Raw genomic sequence first — 14,246 nt, forward strand, 5'->3', positions numbered from 1 at the left:
TTGGTTTTTTGACAATTACTCAAAATTTCAACCTACAAATTGCGCCCATAACTGAGCGTTTATAGGAGGACTTTAGACGCGTACAACGGTGTATACCACATATCTGGGAAAATTCGAATTTTTAAATTATAGGCTTCATAAATATGACCAAATCTATTTATTATGAGAAAAACGGTTTTTCGAGCTCAATAATTCCTGTAATACCTTTAGTTGTCATACCTGACCTTGGATCCATCAGATACTACTTATCAATACGTTTCAAACTTATGTTTAATGTTCAAAATCGGTTAAGCTGTTCAGAAGTTATCAAGTTCCAAAAGTGTAATACATTTAACCATTATCGCCATAATGGTTTGTGTAGTTGTAGTGGTTACGACGCTATGTTTGATCGGGCAATCCAAGTTCATTTGCCGATCATAATTATGGCTGGGATATGAACTCGGATTGTCTTATCAGAAGTCTGGTGTCGTAACTACTAGATCATTTGGTAGAGAATGCGACAAAGGCGACCAGTTATAACGCTTAACGTGTAATCGAGAAACATTACATTCAACTTCATACATTTAATTGATAAAAAACTTTGAAAACTCCTGATACAAGAATAAAAAACCGCTAAACGCCGTAAAAATCAGTGGCGCATACAATATTACAACTACAAAAGAGCTGATATGAATATTACGTGGTGGGAAAATAAAAATCTAGTTTTATTTTAAAAGATTTTTTCCATAATATTTGCTAAATTTAAAGTATTTTTTTTTTGAAAAATGGCTTTGGCAGAGTAGGCTATTGATTATGTATTTTAGACAGGAACTACAACGTTAACGGGGTTTTATTGTTTCATGTAGTCAATGGAACTCTATGTATGAAAAAACCGCGGAGTGCTACCATTTAAAGGGGTGCGTTTTTGAGAAAAGGGTGAATTAGTCCCTAGGCACAGGGCGAATTAGAGTGAGTTCTATTCACCTTTGGTACAAACACGTCTACAGAAAAATTGTTTCAGGTTAAATTTACTATCGAAATATCACATTTTAAAGTCAAAAATATTTTTTTTTTACAAAAATAAATTCAAAAGAAAAGCAAGAAAAAAACACGACAGGAAGCATTTTTGTTTCTTGCCCTATAACTTTTTTCCACGGGGATATAGGTATAGGCATGGCGTCATAGAAAAAAAACTTCCGTCCTTCCTCTTTAAAATGGCGTTTGGTGTAAGTCTGTATGATTAACAGTTTCCAAAATACGATTTTTCAAATTTCGCCACTCACAACAATTTTGGGCGATTTTCCTTGTTACTTCGCAAACATTGTTCTGGAACTTTTTTTTACGCAGCTTTAGATATATGCAATGTTACATTTAGTAGGAAGAAAAGTCAATTACCTTTAAAATGGTCTATCGTAGAAGACTGTAGGACTATTTTTAAGTAAGATATGGTTTTTCAAAATTTTATACTTTTAATGATTTTTGATATATTTTACGATTATTTTTAAATTTCTCATTATAACTCTATTATTGTATATTTAGGTATACACATTGTGCAATAAAAAGAAAAGCTTATTTTCTTTATTTTAAAATGGTGTATTGTAAAAAATTCTAGGTCTATTTTTAAACAAGATATGCTTTTTCAAAGTTTGACATATACACATGCAATAGGTCCCACTAAGTTGGAACCATATGGAAAACTTTTTATTATTAACTTTATGAAAAAAATTATTCTTTATAAAATGCTCTGCTTAGTCTAAAACCTAAGATGTAATCATCAGATATAAAATTTTGTCAATAGTGTACGAGGTATGTTAAAAAATATGAATTTCGCTCAAGAGTAAAGTACCTTTATATTCCACAATATCGAAAAGTGTTATCGAGAAAAGTTATTTGGAATTAAAAATTGTGTTACAATATGCAATTATATTCTTCTAATTGAAAAAATAAAAAAAATGAAATTTTTTCTCAAATTACGGATCCCCTTGGATATCCCACGGATATCTTGTTTAAAAATAGTCCTAGAGGTGATTGCAATACAACATTTTAAAGTAAAGAAAATAAGTTTTTTTATTCTAGAATGTATATACTTAAATGTACAAGAAAAAAAGTCTCAATGAGAAAATTAAAAAAAAAATCATAAAAAATATCAAAAATCATTAAAAGTATAAAATCTTGAAAAAGCATAACTTGTTTAAAAATAGTCGTACGACCTTACACAGTAGACCATTTTAAAGGCAATTGACTTCTCTTTTTACTAAATGTACCATTGCATATACCTAGAAATGTGTAGAAAAAAGTTACAGAACAATGTTTGCGAAATAATGGGGAAAATTGCTCAAAAATTCTGTGAGCGGCAAATTTTGAAAAATTCTATTTTGGAAACTCTAAATCCTAGAGTCTTTCTAAAAAGAGTTTCTTTGGAAACTCTAAAATTACTTTCTTTTGTGTTTTTTTCTTGGTTTTCTTTTGAATGTATTTTTGTAAAAAAAAATATTTTTGACTTTAAAATATAATATTTCGATAGTAAATTTATCCTGGAACAATTTTCATATAGAACTGTTTGCACCAAAAGTGAATGGAACTCACCCTAATTCACCCTGTGCCTAGGGACCAATTCACCCATTTCTCAAAAACGCACCCCTTTAAATGGTAGCACTCCGCGGTTTTTTCATATATAGATGTCCATTGACTATATGAAATAATAAAACCCCGTTAACGTTGTAGTTCCTTTTAGCTCTCTTATTTTGAACATAATCAATAGCCTAGAGCCAATTAGCCAGTAAATTTAAAGTAAAACGCGCCACAAAATAGCCTCAAAATGCAAACTGTATCAAAGTTTCTCTTTTGTGGCGCGTTTTACTTCAAATTTAGCAAATATTATGGAAAAATCGTTTAAAATACAACTAAAATTTTATTTTCCATCAAAATGAAAATACATTTTCGCACCACGTAATATTCATATCAGCTCTTTGGTGGAATATTGTATGTGTCAATCATTTTTACGGCGTTTAGCGGTTTTTTATTCTTGTATGTCTTATACCTCAGCGTAATATATTACACAATCTATTACTAAAAATTTTGATTATTTTCCATTAGTGGTAGATTAATAATCATAAATTAATAAATATAATTAATAATTTCCATTAGAATAAAGAAAGATCCATGTAACAGTTATTAGCAGTTATGACATTGAAGGAAACTAATGTAATTAAGTTTGACGACATAGTTATTACTAAGATAACATTACAAAAGAATTTAACAATGGAATAAAAAACATCGGAGAACAACTAGAAGATCGAGTGGAACTCTGAAATGAATTTGAAAAGACAGTTAACAAAAATAAATGGATAGCAGACTACAATGACATTGATGGCACAAAGTCCACTTATAAAATCGAAGGAGACAGAATATGGACGTCTACAGAGAAGAATTAAAAGGGAGTTCATAGTAAAACTTTTTAATGCAATATACAATAGCGGGGTGATTCCCACAGACTGGATCAAGTCCATCTTTATCGCAATACCTAAAAAAACACAATGCTCAGAATCTCGATTAATTAACCTAATGAGCCACACTCTTAATAGGCTAGCAACAGGCATCCCCAAAATGACCAGGTACTGGCCACGGAGAGGTGAATGGCCAATTGTAGACATACTGTATGTTTTTGACGGTGCTGAAAACGAAAATGAGATTTATTTTGAATTTCATGTGGGGAACATTGTCAAAATCGCAATTTTACAATAAAAATAAATATAATAAAATTACGTTTTTTTTACTTTTACCTCGCTTCAACTCTGTTCCATTTTAATATTTTTTTCTGAAAGTTTACAGTAAATAGTACTAACATTTCTGAAGTCAATGGTACCTGTCTCAAGCTCTAATTCTTATTACAATAAAGGTTATAAATTTTTTAAAGGAAAAGGTACGGATTTGTTCATTGCAAAGTTTAATCGCAAAAGTGAAGTGACGAAATTTAAAATTTGGCCTTTTAATTGCGTTTATATTAAAACAGGGAGTACAAAGAAGTTTTCTGGAAAATTTTATATCAAAATGTTGTATAGAAAAAAAAAATAGTGCAATTTTATTATCGACATTAGAAATCCCCAATACAACGCGAGATACTCGCGATACTGACCATGGGCGGTGAATGGCTATTTTTGATCTTATTTTATGTTTTCGATGGTGCTGAAAATGAAAAAGAGGTTTATTTTGAATTTTATTTGAGGGAACATTGGCAAAATCGCAATTTTAACCAAAAAATTTAAAAAAATGAAATCACGAATTTTTACGCTTAACTCGCTACAACTCTGTTCCATTTTAATATTTTTTCCTGAATTTTTGACTGCATATATTTGTCACATTTGTGAAGACTATGAAATCAACTGTAGTCTTTTAGTCTTTTCCTCATAAAAGTTATAAATTTTTAAAAATCAAAGGTACAGATTCGTGAATTGCAAAGTTAAATCGCAAAAATTAAGTGACAAAATTTAAAAGCTATCTATTTGATTACGTTTATGTTAAACCATAGAGTTTAAAGAAGTTTAATGGGGAGTTTTAGGTCCAGATGTGTTATAAAAAAAATATCGTGCGACTTTTAATTTAAGAAAAAGTGGTTTAATTAAAATAAACTTGATTTTCGTTTTCAGTACCATCAAAAACATAAAGCTATTCACAACCAATAATCAGTATCTAGAAAAATTAGCGTTATTTTGGGAATTTATAACGTCGATGTTAAAAGTTGCACCATTTATTTTCTATAAAACATTTTGATCCACAACTTTCCAGAAAACGTCTCTGTACTCATGTTTTAAAAAGATTTAAATTTAAAATCTATATTTCAAATTTTGCTAGTCAAATTTTGCGATTAAACTTTGCAATTCACGAATCTACACCTTGCACTTTAAAAGATTCATAACTTTTACTAGAATAAGACTAAAAGCTTAAAGAAGAAACCATTGTCTTCAAAAAAGTGAGCGATATACAAACAATATATAAGTATAGTGTACAAACATTAGAAAAAATATTAAAACGGACTAGGGTTGTAGCGAGCTAAACGCAAAAAAACGTAATTACTTTTTTTTATTTTTAGGGTACAATTGCAATTTTGACAACATTCCCTCACCTAAAATTTAAAATAAATTTCATTTTCGTTTCCATCACGGTCAAAAACATAATCTAAGACCAAAACTAGCCATTCACCACCCATGGTCAGTATCTCGAAAAATAAGCGTTATATTGGGGATTTCTAATGTCGACATTAAAAGTTGCACTATTTTTTTTTCTATATAACATTTTGATCTAAAACTTACCAGAAAACTTCTTTGTACTTTCTATTTTAACATAAATGTGATTAAGAAGCTAAATTTTAAACTTCGTCACACAACTTTTGCGATTAAACTTTGCAATGCACAAATTCGCACCTTTTCCTTTGAAAAATTCATTTCAACATTTATTAGAATAGGAATAGCTTGAAATGGGCACCGTTGTCTTCAGAAATGTTAGCGCTATATACTGTAAAAATTTTAGAAAAAAATATTAAAATGAAACATAGTTGTAACGAAGTAAACGCAAAAAAAACGTGATTTTATTTTTATTTTTGGCGTAAAATTGCGATTTTGACAATGTTTCCCCACATGAAATTTAAAATAAACCTCATTTTCGTCAGCACCATCAAAAACATACAGTATGAATAAAATTGGCCATTCTCCTCTCCGTGGTCAGTATCTCGAGAAAAAAGTGTTTTTTTGGGGGTGTTCCGCTCGTCTATACGATTCTCCTAAAAATGCCTTAAAACAGAATTAGATGCAAACGCAAAGAAGGCCTCAAAATGCCCAATTTGATTTTAGAAATGCTACGGAAACCAGGAAGGCACTTTTTGCGATAAATACCCTGTTACAAAAATGCCATGATCAAAGAAAATATGTATGGTCCGTTTACTTCAAAAGGGCAGTCGATAAAGTACACCTTGTAAAATTCATGCAGATGCCAAGAAAATAAGAAAACTATACACAACCAAACTTGCATCACCATGTATTACAAACCAATATTTTTATTTCTTTTGAAAAAACTTGTTATTGTTGCTAAGAATAAAGGTTTTTATTGAAAATAAACTAACCCATAAAACAATCAGATAATACAGCTCTGTATGTTAGGGATTATTTACTCTAGTTGTAAATTGATCGAAAATAAATAAAGTAACTTTTATGTTCAAAAACGAAAATACGCCCTATGTTGGGTTAGCGGACGTACAAAGGGGAAATATTATTGGTGTTGTGGAGCAAGTAATGTTTCAGAGAAACAGAGCTTCAGTGGAAAGCGTAAAAGAGGGTGTTGTGTCAAAAACTTATGTTAGGTATCAGGAATTAGGAAAGCTTGCAAATAGACAAAGACAAAGTCGCCAAAAAGTATCAACGGCTCGCCACGATGGTTTCATTGCCCAAGCAGCTAGAAGAAACTCAACAATTTCTCATCTACAGCTCCAAAGGCAGATTTTGGAAGTTACAGTTTTAAGTGTTTCAGTGAAAACGATAAAAAAAATAGTGCGTGTGTATAGGACTATAAAGCAGGTGACAGTCACGGGTTCCCCAGTTATCGAAGCAGCACAAGATTGGTCGTCTAAATTGGTGTCTTCCACGCCAAAACTGGAACATTGGAAATTGAAAAAAAAATTGCTATTTTCAGACGAACCCTAATTTTTTGTAATATCACATGATCGACGAATTCGTGTACGTGGAGGGTGAGGAAGACTAGAACGAACGAAAACTACTAGATCTGTGTACAAATATGAAGTAGGAAGTGTCATGTTCTGGGGAGGCATAATAATCGGTGTTTGACCCACGATTAGTTTACCGTAATATAAAATATTACTTTAGCAAATTAAAATAATATACGACGACACTTTTCGATAGAACTCTTTATTGATTGATATACGTGTTTACAGATCTAATTTTCGCTCGCTACTGAATAACACTAAAATTACAAAACGACTCTCGACCAGAAATCCCTGGTGGTGGGGAAAACAAAAATGTCTATATCTGTCCTACAAAATTTCACTTTGGAAAAAGCCTAATTACAAAACCTTTGAAGACCGTTCATCACTGTCCTTCTCAGAAGGGGACAATAACCGCTTGACTCGCCTAACTTTCCAAATACCTACTTTCTAAAGAGGATTATGATACAAATGACAAATGTTACCCAGAAATATAGGTAAGAATGAATGTATTTTAATCTTTTAAGAGATTTCTGGAAAATGATTTACCCAAACTTTAAGAATGGTCTGATATGAATTTACATCGTAAAATAAAATCGAAAACACTAAAATTAACTAAACTATAAGGAGATGAAGCAATCGGTAAAAAAATCATTTAATTTTTATCCAACCACCTTTAACAGCTCGCAGATTTTGTTGATTTGGTTCTAGAACCTATATTTATGTTCAGGAGAGTAAAAATGGCAGAAAATTTAATTTTTATGCATGATAATGCATTTTAATACACCAGCAGAGTGACTACAGATGTTCTTGAAGCAGAAGATATCACTGTTCTGGAGTGGCCTGCTTGCTCACCCGACAATAACCCTATAGAGCATTTGTGGTATATGTTTAAAAGAAACATTAGAGCTCGCCTGGATTAGGGAAGGGAAAAACCTACCGGCTTTAACCTAAAACCGGGTTTTTTACTTCTCAATAACCGGTTTTACCGGTTGTTTTTTTGTCCCGGTTATAACCGGTTTTTTCTTTTGTAAGTAAAAATCGCTTATTAGGTTTTTACAGTGATTAGGATTAGGTTAGGTATTATTTTGGATCCCAATCATAATTATTATTTTCAAGTAATTATTCCAAACAAAACCATAATTCAAATTTTATTTTATAAATACACAAGCAAACTGAAAGTGCAAACTCACATCAGCCAGAAACAATTAAGTTTTATTGTAATATTTCGTTGAAAAGGTATTTGTAATCATAATTTTACATGAGAAGTGATCTGGTTGAAGTAGACGCAAACATCAACTATTTTTCACACTTGACTCTTGACATTGAAAGTGGGTGAATGACTTTTTCTGATTACCAAAAATAATGTTCTGACTATGAATATCGAATTACCGATTACGAATACGAATCTCCACGGATTTCCCTACGATTTCAAAACGATACACCCATACAGGAAGTATTAAATGAGTTAAAATGTATAAACGTGTTAAAAGAAATACATGATAAATTTTTTTTGATGGTAGTAAAAATAAAACATAAATTGCATTCTCCAATTTATTTTTAAGTAAAATATTTATGTTGATATTATTTTTTTTTAAATCCCATTTGAAAGAGTTTGGGAATTTTTTATAAGTTGAAACGGTTGGGTTAAATTGTATATTATGTATATATTAATCTTACGCTATATTATATTTAATGATAATCAATAAATATATAATAATAACAAAATAATAAATAAATATATTATTTAATAGAATAAAATGATTTTATTAAAAATTGTGTTTTATTTATATTGATATTGATGTTCTTTCGTTAGTACTAATTTTGATCATATTGATATCGAGTATCGAGTCGAGTGGAGTATCGCAAACTAATTGTAAATGTAACATTGTAACTTACTGGATTAAAAAAACCGAAAACCGGTTTTTGGCCGGTTATAACCGCCAGGTTAAACCGAAAGCAAAAAAAAAGGTATAACCGAAAACCGGTGTTTTGTAAAAAGCCGCCATCCCTAGCCTGGATCATCGACAAAATACTGCACGGCCAGTACAAGCTGCTTTTGAAGAATGGAACTACCTATCACAACAAAATGTTGCCAATGTGATTAGGAGCATTCTCACGAAAACTGAAGCTTGCATAAGGTTCAGGGGTGGTTTACACTGACTGCTAAAGAAACATAAATAAATAAAAACAATTTAAACATTATTCGTTTTGCATTGAAATTTTTCATGCTATTGACTTTAAAACAAGTAGTTTCAATTTGTTATTTCGAGATATTGTTTGCTTTGATTTGTATGTATTGGGGATTAAATTGCTTTAAAACAAATATTGTTTGACTTGATATGTTTTTATTCGCCTGAAATAATAAGAAAAGTAACAGATGATTCCATATAAATTTGGTTGTGTGCATATTTATAGATGGCAAAGATATTCGTGTCATTAAAAAGTATTTTTAGTCATCATCATTTTAGTCAAAGAAGGCTCATGTAATATAGGTTTCTTGGCATATGCATGAATTTTACATGCTATACTTAATCGAATGCCTTTTCGGATTAACTTTTTTTGATGGGAAATAAACCAACATTTTACTAAAAAAAATGAATGTGTGTGTACTGTGTACGCACGTAAGAAGTTATACTTCTATTATATAATTTCTTAAAAATAAATATACTTTAAACAATTTGTTTTAATTTTTTTAAACACCAAACTAATTTTGTGCTTACCGCTTTCAAAAAAATAAAAAAAAGTATAGGATTACACTGGATTCGAACTTACGACCTCTCGATCTCTGGCCGAATTAGTCGAGGCATTGAAGCACAAAAAAAGGCCTAACTCTCAATTTTTGGCGCAGTAAGACGGATTTTAATGAAGTTTGGTGCGTTGGATTCGTGAGAATGTCAGGAAATTTTGTGAACTATTGTAATGAATAAAAAATCTGAAATTGCATTTGTGCATAAGAAAAATTCATTTCAAAAGTTCATTTTGAAATAGGCAATTATTATAAATTTGCAACCTGGTAAATAGTTGGGCAACATCCCGATTAATTATTTTTAATTATTTTTAATCATTTATAAGTCCATATAATAATAGTCTAAGATATTAATAACCATTAATAATAAACAAAAAAAATTTCCTTATGTGGGAATCGAACCAAGTACTAACAGGTCCGTAGCTAAATACACATACCGCTAATCTACGCAGACACTTGCTAGACAACGGCGATATTAGGTATAAACAAAACAGATTGGTAAGTAAAAATTGTAAAGAAAATTACTACATACTTAAATGTATTATAAAATTAATATATTCCTAAATTTTAAAAGAAACATTCGTAAATAGGTATTATTAATATCGATTAATGTTACTAAATGAAATATAAATATTTTGACGTTTCACAATTTGACAATTCACTTTTAACTGAAGTGCCTTAAAATTTTTAAAGCACCGGTGCTTTAAAGTAGCATTTTGAACGCTCCTATGGAGTGCTATAAATTGCATTTTTAACACGTTTGTAGAAAAATATATTTAAAAACACTAATGTATTCTTTCCACACCTTTTCTGGACTGATAAATACATAAATTAAAACATTTAGTAACGAACTCCATACTGCCTGTGTGCGCAGATTACTAAAATTTCACCCTCAATGAAATCGCGCCTAAAGAAGTATAACTTCAAAAAGGCAGTATAACTATTAACTAACCTTTGTTGTTTCTCTTCCCACAAATTTTAAAACGCAACAACCATACATAACCAAACCGTCAACCGTCCACACCACAGCTGTGCTACAGCTGTCATATTGGATAATTTTGGACATGTCATTTGAACATCCAATCAGAACAAAGTTATAATGCGCATGCGCCCGGATCGTAGGTTTTAACATATAAAAACTCACCCTCATACCGCGCGTAAAGAAGTATAACTTCAAAAAATGATTTTATTAACGTTTCGACGCCCAAATCGGGTGTCGTTGTCAATATATAAAAATATTAATTAATATTTTTAATATTCATTTTTATTATAATGTTTATTATTCATATAATCATTTTTTTAGTAAATTTGTGGCTTATTTCCCATCAAAAAGAGTTAAATGCAAAAATGCGATAAGAAAATAGCTTCAGAGCCTTTTCGGATAACACGAAGGGTACATTTTTTCTTTGTACCAATAATTTATACTGGAACCAAATTTCTATTTTAACATTTGGAGATAACCACACCAACAATCTAAACATACAAGGAGAAGTCAGACAATGTTGCATTTTATTCCCAACATTGTTCAATATTGACTCGGACCAGTTGTTTAAAAAGGCACTTAACGGACAGCCATATGGAATAAAAATCAACGGGAGACTTGCAATCAGATATGCGGACGATACAGCAGTTCTGTCAGAAAATATAAAAGGTCTTTAAATTCTGCTTAATCGTAGAAGTAGGAGAGGAAATGGCCATTAAAATAAACTAGCACAAAATCAAATTTCTTGTCTTTAGTCGTAACCCACATCAACATGCAGAGCTTCAATTAAATCGAGTCCAAGTTGAAAAAGTTCATAAAATGACATAATATTTGGGAACTATCATAATGGACCAAATAGATCCAGATATAGAAATAAAACGAATAATAGCAATAAAAGTCAAAGTTTTTCAACCTAATGAAAATATTAAAAATATTTTTCAAAGATATTTAATTGAACAAGAATGTGTGTGTACTTTGTACGCACGTAAGAAGTTATACTTCTACTACATATTATGTGATTTTTAAAACAATACCAAAAATTTTAAAAAATAAAAGAATAAAACGCACACAAACACATTGAAAAATGCCACAAAGAAAAAATAATTTCTGAACGATAATAATTGTTGGCAAAAATTTTAAATACGCATTTTCTGAAAAAAAAATTATATAACAAATTTACTTACAATCATAACATGCATAAAAAAATAAAAAAGTAAAACTTGCATCGGGAATTGAACCCTTGAATTTCGTGCCGCTTTGACTCGTAATCGAAGCGTAGACTCACTCGTCCAATCCCACATTATTTATCATGTAGAAAAATACGGTAACTGAACGTTTTACTGTTTGACAGTTGTTTTGAAAATTAAATTATGTAGGTTAAATTTTGTGGAAGAAAATATAAAAATATAACAAAACAGTAAGAAAACAATATATTAGATGAAGATTGGTAGAACTTTTGTTGGTAATCAAATTAAGTATGTAAATCAAAGCATTACATACCTACTAGATAAATAAATCTACGCCAAAAAATCATAATTTAAAAATAAAAATCGAACCTAATTTGGGATTTCTCTCTAAAATCCGCATTCTTGAGAAAATAAATGTATGTATTTCAACCTAATACAAATGTATAATTACAATATGATTGTAATAAAAACTACTTACCAAATTAGAATGAGTTTTCCTTGTCCAAAATAGTCCAAAAGTCCAAAAATATAGGTATATGAAAACTATTTAAAAAGGCAGTATAACTATTAACTAACTTTTGTTTGTTGTTTCTTTTCACACAAATTTTAAAACGCAACAACCATAAATAATCTAACTACAGCTGTGCCACAGCCGCCATATTGAATAATTTTTGACATGTCATTTGAACATTTAATCAGGACAAAGTTATAATGCGCATGCGCCCGGTCGCTAGGTTTTCCCATATAAAAATTTACCCTCTATCGCCGGTAAAGAAGTATAACTTCAAAAATTAATTGGACCATTTTCCTGGTAACCCATCCATGGATTCTAAAAATGGCAAGTCAGATGGATGCTGCAATTAAGACAAAAAGGAATTCTAAAAGTTACAATTCACAACCCCGTCTGCACAACTTGGTAAATTCCAACAAAAAATGGACCTCATTACTCGATAGAAGTAATACTAATAGAAAAATAAAATGTATACCATTTTTATTCAGTTGCAATGCAAAGGCAAAACTGTCTTAATCTTCACTTAGTTCAGAGTGCGCAAACTAGCACTCTAAATCGACGATTTTCACCTCTTATTAGAGGCATCATCAGAGAGGCATAGGTTTGCTATCTCTGCCCCAAGTAACGATCTTCCAAGAGCTAGTCCTCGCACTGCAACTGACGTTATGTAGTAGGTGCCTAGCGACATCTGCTAAATAAAAGTAAAAGTTTTTCAACCAAATAAAAATATTTAAAAATATTTTTAAAAGATATTTAATTAAAAAACTTATTGGGGCCATTTTATAATAGAATAGAAATATGCTTTATTGTCATGAAAAATTTAACAATTTTTTAGACAATGCTTACAAGAATCATAAATAAAAACAATAACAAATACAATTTACTAAAATTATACAAATCGTCAATATAAATAAAACATAATAAAGTGAAATAAAAATCAGTAACAATCTATTGCAAAATTTAAAAAAAATGCAAATTGCCTAATCTACCTTAAGAAATTTAATAAGTAATTTAATAAGTTATGCTGCTGCATATAACACTCAAATATAGACTAAGATTCTACTTATACATAAGAATACTGTAATTTCTTAGTTATTGGTTAAGAAACTCTGCTATTGAATAATATGGTCTTTCAGATAAATAGGCTTTTGTCATTTTACGGAACTTGGGGAAAGATGTTGCAGATTTAAGTTGTAGATGGAGATGGTTGTATAGTTTTTTGCAGAATATAATATATATTTCTTTACTAACTCACTGGACGGGATCGGTAAATAGATGTCAAAGGTAGAATTTCTGGTGGAATAGTCATGTCTAGGTCTTGCTGGAAAGACATGTAGATGTTTACGAATTAAGCAAACAGTTTCTAAAATATAAAAGAAGGTAATGTTAGAATCCTGTGATCTTTGAAGTAGCTTCTGCAATGTGTTGTTCTTCTGAGGCCAAACAGATATCTTATTGCTCTTTTTTGTAATTTAAAAATAACATCGGATTGGGCAGCTGTACCAGAACCCCAAAAAGTCAGACCATATCGAAGATGGGACTCGAACAATGAAAAGTATGTTATTTTGGAAGAGGCTAAATTTATTTCCTTTGAAACAAATCTTATTGCAAAGCAAGCTGAGGATAGTTTCTTGCTTAAAACATCGATATGAAGGGACCATTTAACGTTGCTATCTAAAAAAATACCAAGAAACTTTACAGAATCAACGATACTGATCTGGCTGTTATGAAGAGGTAAGAGTTGAAGAGTTCCTTTATAGGGTAATGCTACTGTTTTAACTACGTTAAAAGAGAGTAAATTAGAATCGGACCAGGATTTTATTGTGAGTAGATCAGAAGTTATAGTAGCATGAAGAGTTGCGATATTTGAGTTGCTCCAAGTGATACTGGTATCGTCAGCACAAAGAAAAATTTTCCAACGATTTTTAAACTAGTGATGTCATTAATAAAGATAAGGAAAAGTAGAGGACCCAACACTGAACCTTGTGGTACCCCACATACAACATTTTTGAGACTAGAGTCTGTACCATTTGCTCTAACCAGTTGTTTCCTATTATCCAAGTAAGATTGAAACCAGTTCAAAGAAATACCTCGAATTCCATAGAAATCTAGTTTTGTTTATCAAAATG

The 14,246-nt window shown here is 30.6% G+C and overlaps 1 protein-coding gene across 2 annotated transcripts in view; it reads left to right on the plus strand.

The window, feature by feature from the left end:
* The window catches only part of LOC126890685 (trace amine-associated receptor 1), a 748,386-nt gene that overhangs the window by 605,627 nt on the left and 128,513 nt on the right, over window positions 1-14,246 (plus strand). The window lies entirely within an intron of this gene.

This window comes from Diabrotica virgifera, chromosome 8 (assembly GCF_917563875.1).
Source record: "Diabrotica virgifera virgifera chromosome 8, PGI_DIABVI_V3a".
NCBI classification, from domain to species: Eukaryota; Metazoa; Arthropoda; class Insecta; order Coleoptera; family Chrysomelidae; genus Diabrotica; species Diabrotica virgifera.